The sequence below is a fragment of the Arachis stenosperma genome, chromosome 5 (assembly GCF_014773155.1).
Source record: "Arachis stenosperma cultivar V10309 chromosome 5, arast.V10309.gnm1.PFL2, whole genome shotgun sequence".
Classification (NCBI taxonomy): domain Eukaryota; kingdom Viridiplantae; phylum Streptophyta; class Magnoliopsida; order Fabales; family Fabaceae; genus Arachis; species Arachis stenosperma.
Genome location: NC_080381.1, coordinates 44,927,028 through 44,941,618, shown reverse-complemented (window position 1 = coordinate 44,941,618; position 14,591 = coordinate 44,927,028). Strand labels below are relative to the sequence as shown.

General features: G+C 39.0%; 1 non-coding gene across 1 annotated transcript; it reads left to right on the top strand.

The window, feature by feature from the left end:
- The first annotated feature begins 2,683 nt into the window (after positions 1–2,683).
- On the top strand, positions 2,684–2,791 carry LOC130984826 (small nucleolar RNA R71). Its single transcript, XR_009088733.1, has one exon. It is a non-coding gene; the product is annotated as a small nucleolar RNA R71 (small nucleolar RNA).
- The last annotated feature ends 11,800 nt before the right edge of the window (positions 2,792–14,591 follow it).

Here is a 14,591-nt window from a genome sequence, read left to right as displayed (position 1 = left end):
TAGAAGTGGTCTTGATGCACCCTTGAGATGAATCTTTCCATCTCCCATGACTCGGAGGTGGAAGCTTTTGCCTTCCCTTTCCTCTTTCTAGAGGTTTCTCCGGCCTTGGATGCCATAAATGGTTATGGAAAAACGAAAAAGCAACGCTTTTACCACACCAAACTTAAAAGGTTTGCTCGTCCTCGAGCAAAAGAAGAAAAAAGAGAGTAGAAGAAGAAGAAATGAGGAAGAAGGCAATGGCTTTTGTGTTCGGCCAAAGAGGGGGAGAAGTGGTGTTTAGGTTGTGTGAAAATGAAGGGGTGAAGAAAGGTTTATATAGGGGAGGGGGGAGGGTAAGGTTCGGTCAAGTGAGGGTGGGTTTGGGTGGGGAAGTGGTTTGAATTTGAATGGTGAGGTAGGTGGGGTTTTATGAAGGATGGATGTGAGTGGTGAAGAGAAAGAAGGGATTTGATAGGTGAAGGGTTTTTGGGGAAGAGGTATTGAGGTGATTGGTGAATGAGTGAAGAAGAGAGAGAGTGGTGGGGTTGGTGGGGATCCTATGGGGTCCACAGATCCTGTGGTGTCAAGGAAAAGTCATCCCTGCACCAAATGGCAAGCAAAATCACGTTTTGAGCCAATTCTGGCGTTAAACGCCGGGCTGGTGCCCATTTCTGGCGTTTAACGCCAGGTTCTTGCCCTTTTCTGGCGTTTAACGCCAGTCTGGTGCCCCTTTCTGGCGTTAAACGCCCAGAATGGTGCCAGACTGGGCGTTAAACGCCCAACTACTACTCTTACTGGCGTTTAAACGCCAGTAAGTTCTTTCTCCAGGGTGTGCTATTTTTCTTCCTGTTTTTCATTCTGTTTTTGCTTTTTCAATTGATTTTGTGACTTCTCATGATCATCAACCTACAAAATAAAATAGAATAACAAAGGAAAATAGATAACATATAACATTGGGTTGCCTCCCAACAAGCGCTTCTTTAATGTCAGTAGCTTGACAGATGGCTCTCATAGAGCCTCACATTTTCTCAGAGCAATGTTGGAACCTCCCAACACCAAACTTAGAGTTTGAATGTGGGGGTTCAACACCAAACTTAGAGTTTGGTTGTGGCCTCTCAACACCAAACTTAAAGTTTGACTGTGGGGGCTCTGTTTGACTCTGATTTGAGAGAAGCTCTTCATGCTTCCTCTCCATGGTGACAGAGGGATATCCTTGAGCCTTAAACACAAAGGATTCTTCATTCACTTGAATGATCAGTTCGCCTCTATCAACATCAATCACAGCCTTTGCTGTGGCTAGGAAGGGTCTGCCAAGGATGATGGTTTCATCCATGCACTTCCCAATCTCTAGGACTATGAAATCAGCAGGGATGTAATGGTTTTCAATCTTCACCAAAACATCCTCTACAAGTCCATGAGCTTGTTTTCTCGAGTTGTCTGCCATCTCTAATGAGATTCTTGCAGCCTGCACCTCAAAGATCCCTAGCTTCTCCATTACAGAGAGAGGCATGAGATTTACACTTGACCCTAAGTCACACAGAGCCTTCTTGAAGGTCATGGTGCCTATGGTACAAGGTATTGAAAACTTCCCAGGATCTTGTCTCTTTTGAGGTAATTTCTGCCTAGACAAGTCATCCAGTTCTTTGGTGAGCAAAGGAGGTTCATTCTCCCAAGTCTCATTTCCAAATAACTTGTCATTTAGCTTCATGATTGCTCCAAGGTATTAAGCAACTTGCTCTTCAGTGACATACTCATCCTCTTCAGAGGAAGAATACTCATCAGAGCTCATGAATGGCAGAAGTAAGTCCAGTGGAATCTCTATGGTCTCATTTTGAGCCTCAGATTCCCATGGTTCCTCATTGGGGAACTCAGTGGAGGTCAGTGCACGCCCATTGAGGTCTTCCTCAGTGGCGTTCACTGCCTCTCCTTCCTCTCCAAATTCGGCCATGTTGATGGCCTTGCACTCTCCTTTTGGATTTTCTTCTGTGTTGCTTGGGAGAGTACTAGGAGGGAGTTTAGTAACTTTCTTGCTCAGCTGTCCCACTTGTGCCTCCAAATTCCTAATGGAGGACCTTGTTTCAGTCATGAAACTTTGAGTGGTTTTGATTAGATCAGAGACCATAGTTGCTAAGTCAGAGGGGCTCTGCTTAGAGTTCTCTGTCTGTTGCTGAGAAGATGATGGAAAAGGCTTGCCATTGCTAAACCTGTTTCTTCCACCATTATTGTTGTTGAAACCTTGTTGAGGTTTCTCTTGATTCTTCCATGAGAAATTTGGGTGATTTCTCCATGAAGAATTATAGGTGTTTCCATAGGGTTCTCCTAGGTAATTCACCTATTCCATTGAAGGGTTCTCAGGATCATATGCTTCTTCTTCAAATGAAGCATCCTTAGTACTGCTTGGTGCATTTTGCATTCCAGACAGACTTTGAGAAATCAAATTGACTTGTTGAGTCAATATCTTGTTCTGAGCCAATATGGCATTCAGAGTATCAATCTCAAGAACTCCTTTCTTCTGATTAGTCCCATTGTTCACAGGATTCCTTTCAGAAGTGTACATGAATTTATTTGCAACCATTTCAATCAACTCTTGAGCTTCTGTAGGCGTCTTCTTCAGATGAAGAGATCCTCCAGCAGAACTATCCAAAGACATCTTGGATAGTTCAGAGAGACCATCATAGAAAATACCTATGATGCTCCATTCAGAAAGCATGTCAGAAGGACATTTTCTGATCAATTGTTTGTATCTTTCCCAAGCTTCATAGAGGGATTCTCCATCCTTCTGTCTGAAGGTTTGGACTTCCACTCTAAGCTTACTCAATTTTTGAGGTGGAAAGAACTTTGCCAAGAAGGCATTGACTAGCTTTTCCCATGAGTCCAGGCTTTCTTTAGGTTGTGAGTCCAACCATGTCCTAGCTCTGTCTCTTACAGCAAAAGCGAATAGCATAAGTCTGTAGACCTCAGGGTCTACCCCATTAGTCTTGACAGTGTCACAGATTTGCAAGAATTCAGCTAAAAACTGATGAGGATCTTCCAATGGAAGTCCATGAAACTTGCAATTCTGTTGCATTAGAGAAACTAATTGAGGCTTAAGCTCAAAGTTGTTTGCTCCAATGGCAGGGATAGAGATGCTTCTCCCATAGAAGTCGGGAGTAGGTGCAGTAAAGTCACCCAGCACCTTCCTTGCATTGTTTGCATTGTTGTTGTTTTCGGCTGCCATGTCTTCTTCTTCTTTGAAGATTTCTGTTAGGTTCTCTATAGAGAATTGTGCCTTAGCTTCTCTTAGCTTTCGCTTCAAGGTCCTTTCAGGTTCAGGGTCAGCTTCAACAAGAATGCCTTTGTCTCTGCTCCTGCTCATATGAAAGAGAAGAGAACAAGAAAATGTGGAGTCCTCTATGTCACAGTATAGAGATTTCTTGAGGTGTCAGAAGAACAGAAAAATAGAAGAAAGAGGTAGAAGAATTCGAACTAAATCAGAGAGAGTTCGAATTGTGCATTGAGAAGGAGTAGTACTCCATAAATAAAAGGATGTGGGAAGAGGGGAAGAGAATTTTCGAAAATTAATTAAAAAGTTTTTAAAATCATTTTGAAAAACACTAATTAATTTTCGAAAATAAGAGTAGGAAAGAAATCAAGTGATTTTTGAAAAAGATTTTGAAATTAGAAATAAAAAAGATTTGATTGAAAACTATTTTGAAAAAGATGTGGTTAAGAAGATATGATTGGTTTTTTTTTTTTTTAAAAAAAATGTGATTGAGAAAATATGATTTGAAAACAATTTTAAAAAGATTTGATTTTAAAAATTAATAACTTGGCTATCAAGAAAAGATATGATTCAAACATTAAACCTTTCTCAACAGAAAAGGTAACATACTTGAAATGTTCAATCAAATCATTAATTGTTAGCAAGTATCTTTAAAAAAAGGAAAGAAATTGATTTTGAAAACATTTGATTGAAAAGATATGATTTGAAAAAAGATTTGATTTCGAAAAACTTTGAAAACTTGAAAAAAAAAATTGATTTGAAAACAAAATCCTCCCCCTTGTGCCATCCTGGCGTTAAACGCTCAGAATGGTGCACATTCTGGCGTTTAACGCCCAATGCACTACCTTTTTGGGCGTTAAACGCCCAACCAGGCACCCTGGCTGGCGTTTAAACGCCAGTCTGTCCTTCTTCACTGGGCGTTTTGAACGCCCAGCTTTTTCTGTGTAATTCCTCTGCTGCATGTTCTGAATCTTCAGTTCCCTGTACTATTGACTTGAAAATAGAACCAAGATCAAATAAACAATGCATTGCAAGACACCAAACTTAAAATTAGACACTAGACTCAAACAAGAAACATAAAATATTTTTGGTTTTTTATGATTTTGAAATTTTTTTGTGCTTTTTCAAAAATTGTATGGAAATAGAAAATAAAAGTTTCAGAATTCTTAATTCGGATTCCAGGAATCATTGCAATGCTAGTCTAAGATTCCGGTCCAGGAATTAGACATGGCTTCACAGCCAGCCAAGCTTTCAAAGAAAGCTTCGGTCCAAAACACTAGACATGGCCAATGGCCAGCCAAGCCTTAGCAGATCATTGCTCCAATAGCAAGATTGATAGAGATCAACAAGCTCTTGTGATGATCAGTTGAAACCTCGGTCCAATAAGATTAGACATGGCTTCTCAGCCAGCCAGATTTCAACAGATTATCATGAAACACTAGAATTCATTCTTAAGAAATCTGAAAAAAAAATACCTAATCTAAGCAACAAGATGAACCGTCAGTTGTCCATACACAAAACAATCCCCGGCAACGGCGCCAAAAACTTGGTGTGCGAAATTGTGATCACTACTTTTCACAACTCAAATAATCCCTAGTAATGGCCCCAAGAACCTGGTGCTCAATACCATGGCATAAACACAACTTTGCATAACTAACCAGCAAGTGCACTGGGTCGTCCAAGTAATAAACCTTACGCGAGTAAGGGTCGATCCCACGGAGATTGTTGGTATGAAGCAAGCTATGGTCACCTTGTAAATCTTAGTCAGGCAGACTCAAATGGGTATAGTGATATACGAATAAAGCATAAAGATAAAGATAGAGGTACTTATGTAATTCATTGGTAGGAACTTCAGATAAGCGTATGAAGATGCCTTCCCTTCCGTCTCTCTGCTTTCCTACTGTCTTCATCCAATCCTTCTTACTCCTTTCCATGGCAAGCTTATGCAAGGGTTTCACCGTTGTCAGTGGCTACCTCCCATCCTCTCAGTGAAAACGTTCCTATGCTCTGTCACAGCATAGGCTAATCATCTGTCGGTTCTCGGTCAGGCCGGAATAAAATCCAGTGATTCTTTTGCGTCTGTCACTAACGCCCCGCCTGCTAGGAGTTTGAAGCACGTCACAGTCATTCAATCATTGAATCCTACTCAGAATACCACAGACAAGGTTAGACCTTCCGGATTCTCTTGAATGCCGCCATCAGTTCTAGTCTATACCACGAAGACTCTGATCTCACGGAATGGCTGGCTCGTTTGTCAGGCGAGCACTCGGTTGTCAGGCGATCAACCATGCATCGTGTATCAGGAATCCAAGAGATATTCACCCAATCTAAGGTAGAACGGAGGTGGTTGTCAGTCACACGTTCATAGGTGAGAATGATGATGAGTGTCATGGATCATCACATTCATCAAGTTGAAGAACAAGTGATATCTTGGACAAAGAACAAGCGGAATTGAATAGAAGAACAATAGTAATTGCATTAATACTCGAGGTACAGCAGAGCTCCACACCTTAATCTATGGTGTGTAGAAACTCCACCGTTGAAAATACATAAGAACAAGGTCTAGGCATGGCCGTGAGGCCAGCCTCCCAATGATCTAAGAACTAGATGTCCAAAGATAGATTGATACCAAGATTTCCAAATACAATAGTAAAAGGTCCTACTTATAGAAAACTAGTAGCCTAGGGTGTACAGAGATGAGTAAATGACATAAAAATCCACTTCCGGGCCCACTTGGTGTGTGCTTGGGCTGAGCAATGAAGCATTTTCGTGTAGAGACTCTTCTTGGAGTTAAACGCCAGCTTTTATGCCAGTTTGGGCGTTTAACTCCCATTTTGGTGCCAGTTCCGGCGTTTAACGCTGGGATTTCTGAGGGTGACTTTGAACGCCGGTTTGGGCCATCAAATCTTGGGCAAAGTATAGACTATCATATATTGCTGGAAAGCCCAGGATGTCTACTTTCCAACGCCGTTGAGAGCGCGCCAATTGGGATTCTGTAGCTCCAGAAAATCCACTTCGAGTGCAGGGAGGTCAGAATCCAACAGCATCTGCAGTCCTTTTCAGTCTCTGGATCAGATTTTTGCTCAGGTCCCTCAATTTCAGCCAGAAAATACCTGAAATCACAGAAAAACACACAAACTCATAGTAAAGTCCAGAAAAGTGAATTTTAACTAAAAACTAATAAAAATATACTAAAAACTAACTAGATCATACTAAAAACATACTAAAAACAATGCCAAAAAGCGTACAAATTATCCGCTCATCACTCTCCTTCACCCTCACCCATCTCTCCCTCTCTCGTTTTCTATCTCTCTCGCTCTCTATCTCTCTCGCTCTCTCTCCCTCTATCTCTCTCCCTCCGTCCCGCTATCTATCTCCCTCTCTCTCTCTCCCTCTCTCTATCTATCTCTCTCTCTCGCTCTCTCTCTCTCTATTGCTCTCTATCTCCCCCTCTCTCTCTCTCTCTATCTCTCTCTCTCTCTCTCATGGTGTAAAGTGTTTTATACAATTTTACTATCACATTCATTTTTTTGGATGAATATTCGTGCAGTCAATTTGATAGTAATTTTTGCTAATGTGATATTATATGGTTAGACGCATATGTAAAACAGTTTCACATTGATAGTAAACAAAAGTTTACGTTCTCGCCCAATTAGATCTATCCTTTGAATGGTCATTCACAAGGGATCGACATCAACGAAAACAATAATCATCTTTAGTAATGTAGCGTTACGTAATTAGATATATGTGTGAAATTGCTTGACACCTATAGCACATATCAAAAATAAGTTTTTCTTAAGATACTTGATAATTTTACAAAAAAATGTGAAAACGTGTGTTATTAGTAACACTTGTATGGTATCATAAAAATTTTACGAATTAGAATTTTTTGTTATAAGTGTAATAATTGTTTTAATTATTTTTTTAAAGATTTATTTTTTAATTTATTACTTTTTATTCTTAACTAATTTGTTTGTAGTCCAAATAAATTTATATACTCATGATTTTTTTGAACAAAACCAACCATAAAAAGAAGATTCTGAAAAAAATCATTCTGTATCGAGTTAAGAAATTTAATGTTATTTAAATTAATGTTAGTTAAAAGCATTTATTTATAATTTATTAAGTTGGATAATTTACTTATTGAGTCGGTTTTGTTCATAACTAAAATTTTTATTAGCGATCAACCTTTGTCAAAACGTTTTTTTTTTCGTAGCCAAATAAACAATTCACGAGTCGGAGTATTGATCTTTGTTTTTTCTTTCTAAATTTATTTTAGCTGAAATCTATTGTTTCAAAAAGTATTATGACAATAGATACAGCAAAATACACAGTTGGTTGCGGAAGACTTGGCAAATTTATTGTGATGGAGCCAACAAATTTAGTCTTCTACCCATTTAAATCATGTGTCATCCACAGATTGAATGTTTCACTTTAGCCACCTTAGCCATGAATTCTCTGCATACACTAGAGACGTCACATATATATATATCAAAGTGAAATCACAGCAAATAGTGACGTCAGTTTATATATATTCTAACTAGCTACCTGCAAATAAAAGTAACATTCTCATAATCATTTATGTACACAGTCTACGATCACCTAAAAAAATTATTTGTCAATCCAGATGTGGTCGGTTGCACATAAAACCGCAGAAGAATGGCAATATGAAAAAAATCTGACAAATTTACTGCCAGTTTGTCTATTAACAAGGAGAATAAACCCAAAAAAAAATAAAAACAAATGCCATCAAAAGTACGAAGACAGCCAATGATTCATATGGTGCGGACAAATATGAGGCATCACAACACATTTTCTGTGCAGAACTAAACTCCGGTGGATGCCGCCGATTAGGCCTTCTTGGCCGATTTGTACCAGGCTTTCTGACCGCGCAACTGGTCTTTCATGAATGCAATCTCCTCTTCCATCTGGAACAGACGTTCCGGAAGGCACAACCTTGCCTCCTGCTGCAGCTCAACCACGCGTTCCTTGTACCGCTGGGCAACCTGAAAATTAAAGTCCCAAACCTTGGTTCCCGTCTCAATCAGCAGTACCTCCAGGGCGACGAATGTCGCGTCTTGCCTTGCGACATAGTCGTCGGTCGAATACCCCCCCGGATGCGGCGAAGTTTACACCGCTCGGGGTGTTAAACACGTGGACTCCGTAGCCGTGGTGCACCTTATCCCCCACACGAGCCGAGAACAGGGGAAAAAATCAGGCGGTCCCACGCTGATTTTGGCGCATACTACATTCAGTTTTTCCTCCAGATCATCCACAATAACGAACTCGTTGGGGTCCCAAGCGGGGGCAAAATCTACGACGACAGAAAAAGATCATGTCAGAAAGCAGAAAATCAAGGACGGGGAAGACCGTTTAAGGAGACCGTTGGTCGAAAACCATGGTAGAAAGGCAGAGAGCGTACCTATGTCAACCTCTTCGAGGTCATCATCGTCCGCTCCATCACCGACGCTCCATTCGCCTGCCACAGCATCTTTTCCGGGCACTGATGCCTCCAAGGGCTCACCTTTGCAGAATCCGGAGAAAGGTTCTATCTTGTGAAATGATGAAGGCCGTTAGGGATCCAGCGGCCGTTACTATACTTCAACCGTGTGACTATTGTTTGCCGAAACGTTCTGCAAGGGGGTTGCTATACTTCAACCGTGTGAATATTGTTTGCTGAAACGTTCCGTATGGGGGGATGATTTGGTGTCACGCGCAGGGGGCTTTAATAAAAGTTGCACATCCAGCTCGCCAAGTGAAACGTCACACCCGTAGTAGTGGGCCACACGGCGTTCGGCTGAACGAGGAAGCGGTTGGAGTAAATGTAGTAATTTATCTCCATCGGTTATCGAGCTCTAACTCAAGTTACTAGATGTGCTTCTTCACCTGGACCAAGAAGATGTCGAAGAGTTAGACCATCTCCAGTAGGGAACTCATCCCAGTTCTTGTTTATGGCCCACCTATCATAAAAAGTAACTCCACATCAGTTTTTGCGTCATAAACAGTAAATAGAAACTCAAAGCATCTCTCTCTTTTCCATTTGGAGGAACTAATTTTAGTCCCTGTTGTGGTCCCACTTAATTAATTAATTAAAATACTTAAAATTAATGTAATTAATTTTTTTTGAATAATATAATTTAAATTTATAAATTTAAAATAATTTACTATTAAAAGATATTAATATTAAATAAAATTCATATATAACAATAACACACAATATATAATTCGAAATTATTAATTAAATATAATAATATAATTAATATACACTATTAATTTAATTACTTATATTAATTATGATTTAAATAATTAATATAATTATTAAATAGAGTTATAGTTAATTATTATAATTATTAATAAATTAAATATAATTTTATTATTAAATAAATTAAATATAAATTAAATATTATTAATAATTTTATTCATAACATATTCTATAACATTGTTAGTTATTTTATTATTTTCATGTTATTTAATTTTTTTTTTTAAATTAAGTGCCACATGTTAACATTTTATTGATTATAATGAAAACAAAGCAAGGCCTTGTTCAGACGGACTTGCTTGCTTTAAAACATGTGCTGAAACTCAAATTTATATTGCTCCAATGGTTGTCCTTCAGCTTTTGTCAGAACGGGTCCTTCATTCCCTTGCCGTTGGAGATGCTCTTAGAGCAACTCCAATGGGTGAGTCAACAAAGTGGGCCCATTCACATAATTCAAGGGAGAAGAGTTCTTCTTTCGAGAGACTCTTGGCAGCCAATGATATCTTGCCATACGACAAGTTGCCTTTAAAATAAATAATTATATTAAATTATAATTAAATAAATAGTATATTAAATAATTATATTAAATAATTAAATAATATTTATTTTTGTCATAATTATAATAACTAATTAAATTAATTAATCATATTTTTATGATATTACTGATTTCTACTAAGTATCCTAATAATAATTAAGTCGTAATTAATTTAGGAATAATTATAACAATTATTTAGATTAAATAATTAAACTTCTATTTAATGAAAATCAAAACTTCAAAACTTTACACTACCGAATCGGAGTCGGATGCAGAGGAGAAGTTCGAGCTATATTTAAATTAGAAATTATTCTAGAGCATCCATGGTGCTGTATGAATTGAAATTGTAAATTAATCTAAAGCATCGATGGTACTGTATGAGACTGTACGAGGCAAGATTAACTGTACTAATTAAAGATAAAGAACACTGATATTTATAAAAGTACTTACTTACACGTCATACAACTATGTCATGTACAAAAAATTAAGTCTAGGAGTTCTAACATGTCAACAGATAAAGTTTTTGGCAAATCAGGAAAGGCAATCCAAAATAACATGGTCAGCTTGGTAATCAACCCAGTTTGATTCACTCAAAGTCAACAAATTGGACCAACAGCTCCACGTCTGGGTTGGTGCTGGAGATCTCAAACACGGCCAGCTTCTCCTCAGTTATGTTGTACTTGCGCAAGAAATCCACCCACCCTCCACTGATGGCGCCACAATTGCGCCTTCTATTGCCCCCGTATCTGCCGTAGACCGCCCGGACGGAAATGTCCCCTGCACGCAGGGTGACAATAACATAATCGCTGAAGGCCTTTCCAAAGTGAGGCACATTTGGCTGGACAAACCAAAAACGAGAATGAGATATACTCAAAGGCATGTTTAACATGAATGCAATGTGCATGAAGTCAACCAAAATGAAACAGCCACCACTGATGATGGCAGTATGAACAGTTAGCATGCAATTGGGTGCTTCTTTCCTAATAAATTGGAATTTAAGAAAAACAAAAAAGACATTACCAACATATTTGTCTAATGAATTTTAACTCAACAACTGCTCCACCACATAGCTAACCATTAACAACTAAGCAACAGCAGGACACAGAAGATGTGGACCACGTACAATGGCACATAGGGCAACAAAAATAAGGAGCAACTGAAGAACAACACTTAATGTCGACCACCTAGGCCGCCACATTACCTTCAATAGAGGGAACAACAGGGGAACAAAATAGATAATGTGGACTGGTGCACGAAATTGCAATAACACTTTTGCAATCCCGCACAACTAACCAGCAAGTGCACTGGGTCGTCCAAGTAATACCTTGCGTGAGCAAGGGTCGATCCCATGGAGATTGTCGGCTTGAAGCAAGCTATGGTTATCTTGTAAATCTTAGTCAGGATATCAGAAATTATCAGGATTGATTGTAAAAAGCAAAAGAGCATGAAAAAGGTACTTGTTTTGCAGTAATGGAGAATAGGCTGAGGCTTTGGAGATGCTCCATCTTCCGAATCTCTGCTTTCCTACTGTCTTCTTCATCAAACACGCAAGGCTCCTTCCATGGCAAGCTGTATGTAGGGTTTCACCATTGTCAGTGGCTACCTCCCATCCTCTCAGTGAAAATACGTCCCTGATGCACTGTCACAGCATAGGCTAATCATCTGTCGGTTCTCAATCAGGCCGGAATAGAATCCAGTGATTCTTTTGCGTCTGTCACTAACGCCCCGCCCTCAGGAGTTTGAAGCACGTCACAGTCATTCAGTCATTGAATCCTACTCAGAATACCACAGACAAGGTTTAGACCTTCCGGATTCTCTTGAATGCCGCCATCAGTTCTAGCTTATACCACGAAGATTCCGATTAAAGAATCCAAGAGATAACTACTCAATCTAAGATAGAACAGAGGTGGTTGTCAGGCACATGTTCATAGTTGAGAATGATGATGAGTGTCACAGATCATCACATTCATCCGGGTTAAGAGCAAGTGATATCTTAGAATGGAAGCAAGCATGATTGAATAAGAAACAGTAGTAATTGCATTAATCCATCAAGACACAGCAGAGCTCCTCACCCCCAACCATGGGGTTTAGAGACTCATGCTGTGGAAGGTACACAAGAAACGTGTAAAAAATGTCATGAGGTCATAAGGTACGGATACAATGTCAAAAGATCCTATAAATAGTAAAACTAGTGTCCTAAGGTTTACAGAAATGAGTAAATGACAGAAAAATCCACTTCCGGGCCCACTTGGTGTGTGCTTGGGCTGAGCAATGAAGGAATTTCGTGTAGAGACCTTTTCTGGAGTTAAACGCCAGCTTTCATGCCAGTTTGGGCGTTTAACTCCAAATTTTATGCCAGTTCCGGCGTTTAACGCTGGAATTTCTGTAGGTGACTTTGAGCGCCGGTTTGGGCCATCAAATCTTGGGCAAAGTATGAACTATTATATATTGCTGGAAAGCCCAGGATGTCTACTTTCCAATGCCGTTGAGAGCGCGCCAATTGGGCTTCTGTAACTCCAGAAAATCCACTTCGAGTGCAGGGAGGTCAGAATCCAACAGCATCTGCAGTCCTTTTCAGTCTCTGGATCAGATTTTTGCTCAGGACCCTCAATTTCAGTCAGAAAATACCTGAAATCACAGAAAAACACACAAACTCATAGTAAAGTCCAGAAAAGTGAATTTTAATTAAAAACTAATAAAAATATACTAAAAACTAACTAAAAGATACTAAAAACCTACTAAAAACAATGCCAAAAAGCGTACAAATTATCCGCTCATCACAACACCAAACTTAAATTGTTGCTTGTCCCCAAGCAACTGAAAATCAAAATAGGATAAAAAGAAGAGAATATACTATAGACTCCAAAATATCAAAGAAACATAGCTCCAATTAGATGAGCGGGACTAGTAGCTTTTTGCCTCCGAACAGTTTTGGCATCTCACTCTATCCTTTGAAGCTCAGAATGATTGGCATCTATAAGAACTCAGAACTCAGATAGTGTTATTGATTATCCTAGTTAAGTATATTGATTCTTGAACATAGCCAGTGTATGAGTCTTGGCTGTGGCCCAAAGCACTCTGTCTTCCAGTATTACCACCGGATACATACATGCCACAGACACATAATTGGGTGAACCTTTTTAGATTGTGACTCAGCTTTGCTAAAGTCCCCAATTAGAGGTGTCCAGGGTTCTTAAGCACACTCTTATTGCTTTGGATCACCACTTTATTTCTTTCTTTTTCTTTTTCTTTTTCTTTTTTTTTCGAATTTTTTTTTTTTTGCTTTTTCTTGCTTCAAGAATCAAATTGATGATTTTTTCAGATCCTCAATAACAGTTCTCTTTCTCCTCATTCTTTCAAGAGCCAACAAATTTAACATTCTTAAAACAACAAATTCAAGAGACATATGCACTGTTCAAGCATTCATTCAGAAAACAAAAAGTATTGTCACCACATCAAACTAATTCAACTAGTTTCAGAGATAAATTTCGAAATCCTGTACTTCTTGTTTTTTTGTGATTAAAGCATTTTTCTTTTAAGAGAGGTGATAGATTCATAGGACATTCATAACTTTAAGGCATAAATTTTATTAATTATGAACTAAGAACAAGACTCAGAAATTAAATATAAGATGAAACTAAAAATAGAAAAAAAAACGAAATAATATAAAAAAAACGAAAAAGAATAGGCTCCTAATGATAGAGGTTTTCACAGAGTTAGGACTCAACAACCTTGATTTTGAGAAGTGGATGCTCCCTCAGCTTGAGAGGAGAGCTTTTGGCGTTTCATCTCTTGAATTTCACGCCCCTGCTTCTCTTGCTCCTTCCATTGTCTTCTTGGTGATTGAATGTTCAATGGGTATGAATTCATCTTCTTCTATCTTCACCCCAGCCTCTTTACAAAGCAAGGAGATCAAGCTTGGGTAAGCCAATTTGGTTACAGTGGAATTCCTATTTGCAATTGTGTAGATCTCACAGGCAATCATATGATGAACCTCCACTTCTTTTCCAAGCATAATGCAATGAATCATCATTGCTCTCTTGATGGTGACCTCAGAACGGTTGCTAGTGGGCAATATGGAGCGCCCAATGAAGTCTAGCCAACCTCTTGCAATTGGCTTGAGGTCTCCCCTCTTGAGTTGGTTTGGGACACCCTTTGAATTGGTTATCCACTTAGTCCCAGGGAGGCATATGTCCTCTAGAACTTGATCCAACCCTTTATCTACTCTCACCATCCTCCTATTAAAGGAATCAGGATCATCTTGCAGTTGAGGCAACTTGAAGATTTCTCTTATTTTGTCCAGATGGAAGTATATAACTTTCCCTCTGACCATAGTTCTATAGGTATGGTAAGCAGTTCCAGTCATTCTCTGCTTATCTGTTAGCCACAGATTTGAGTAGAATTCCTGAACCATGTTCCTTCCAACCTTTGTCTCAGGATTGGTTAGAACTTCCCATCCTCTGTTTCGAATTTGCTCTTGGATCCCCGGATATTCATCTTCTTTCAGATCAAATTTCACTTCCGGGATCACTGACCTCAGACCCATTATTTTGTGA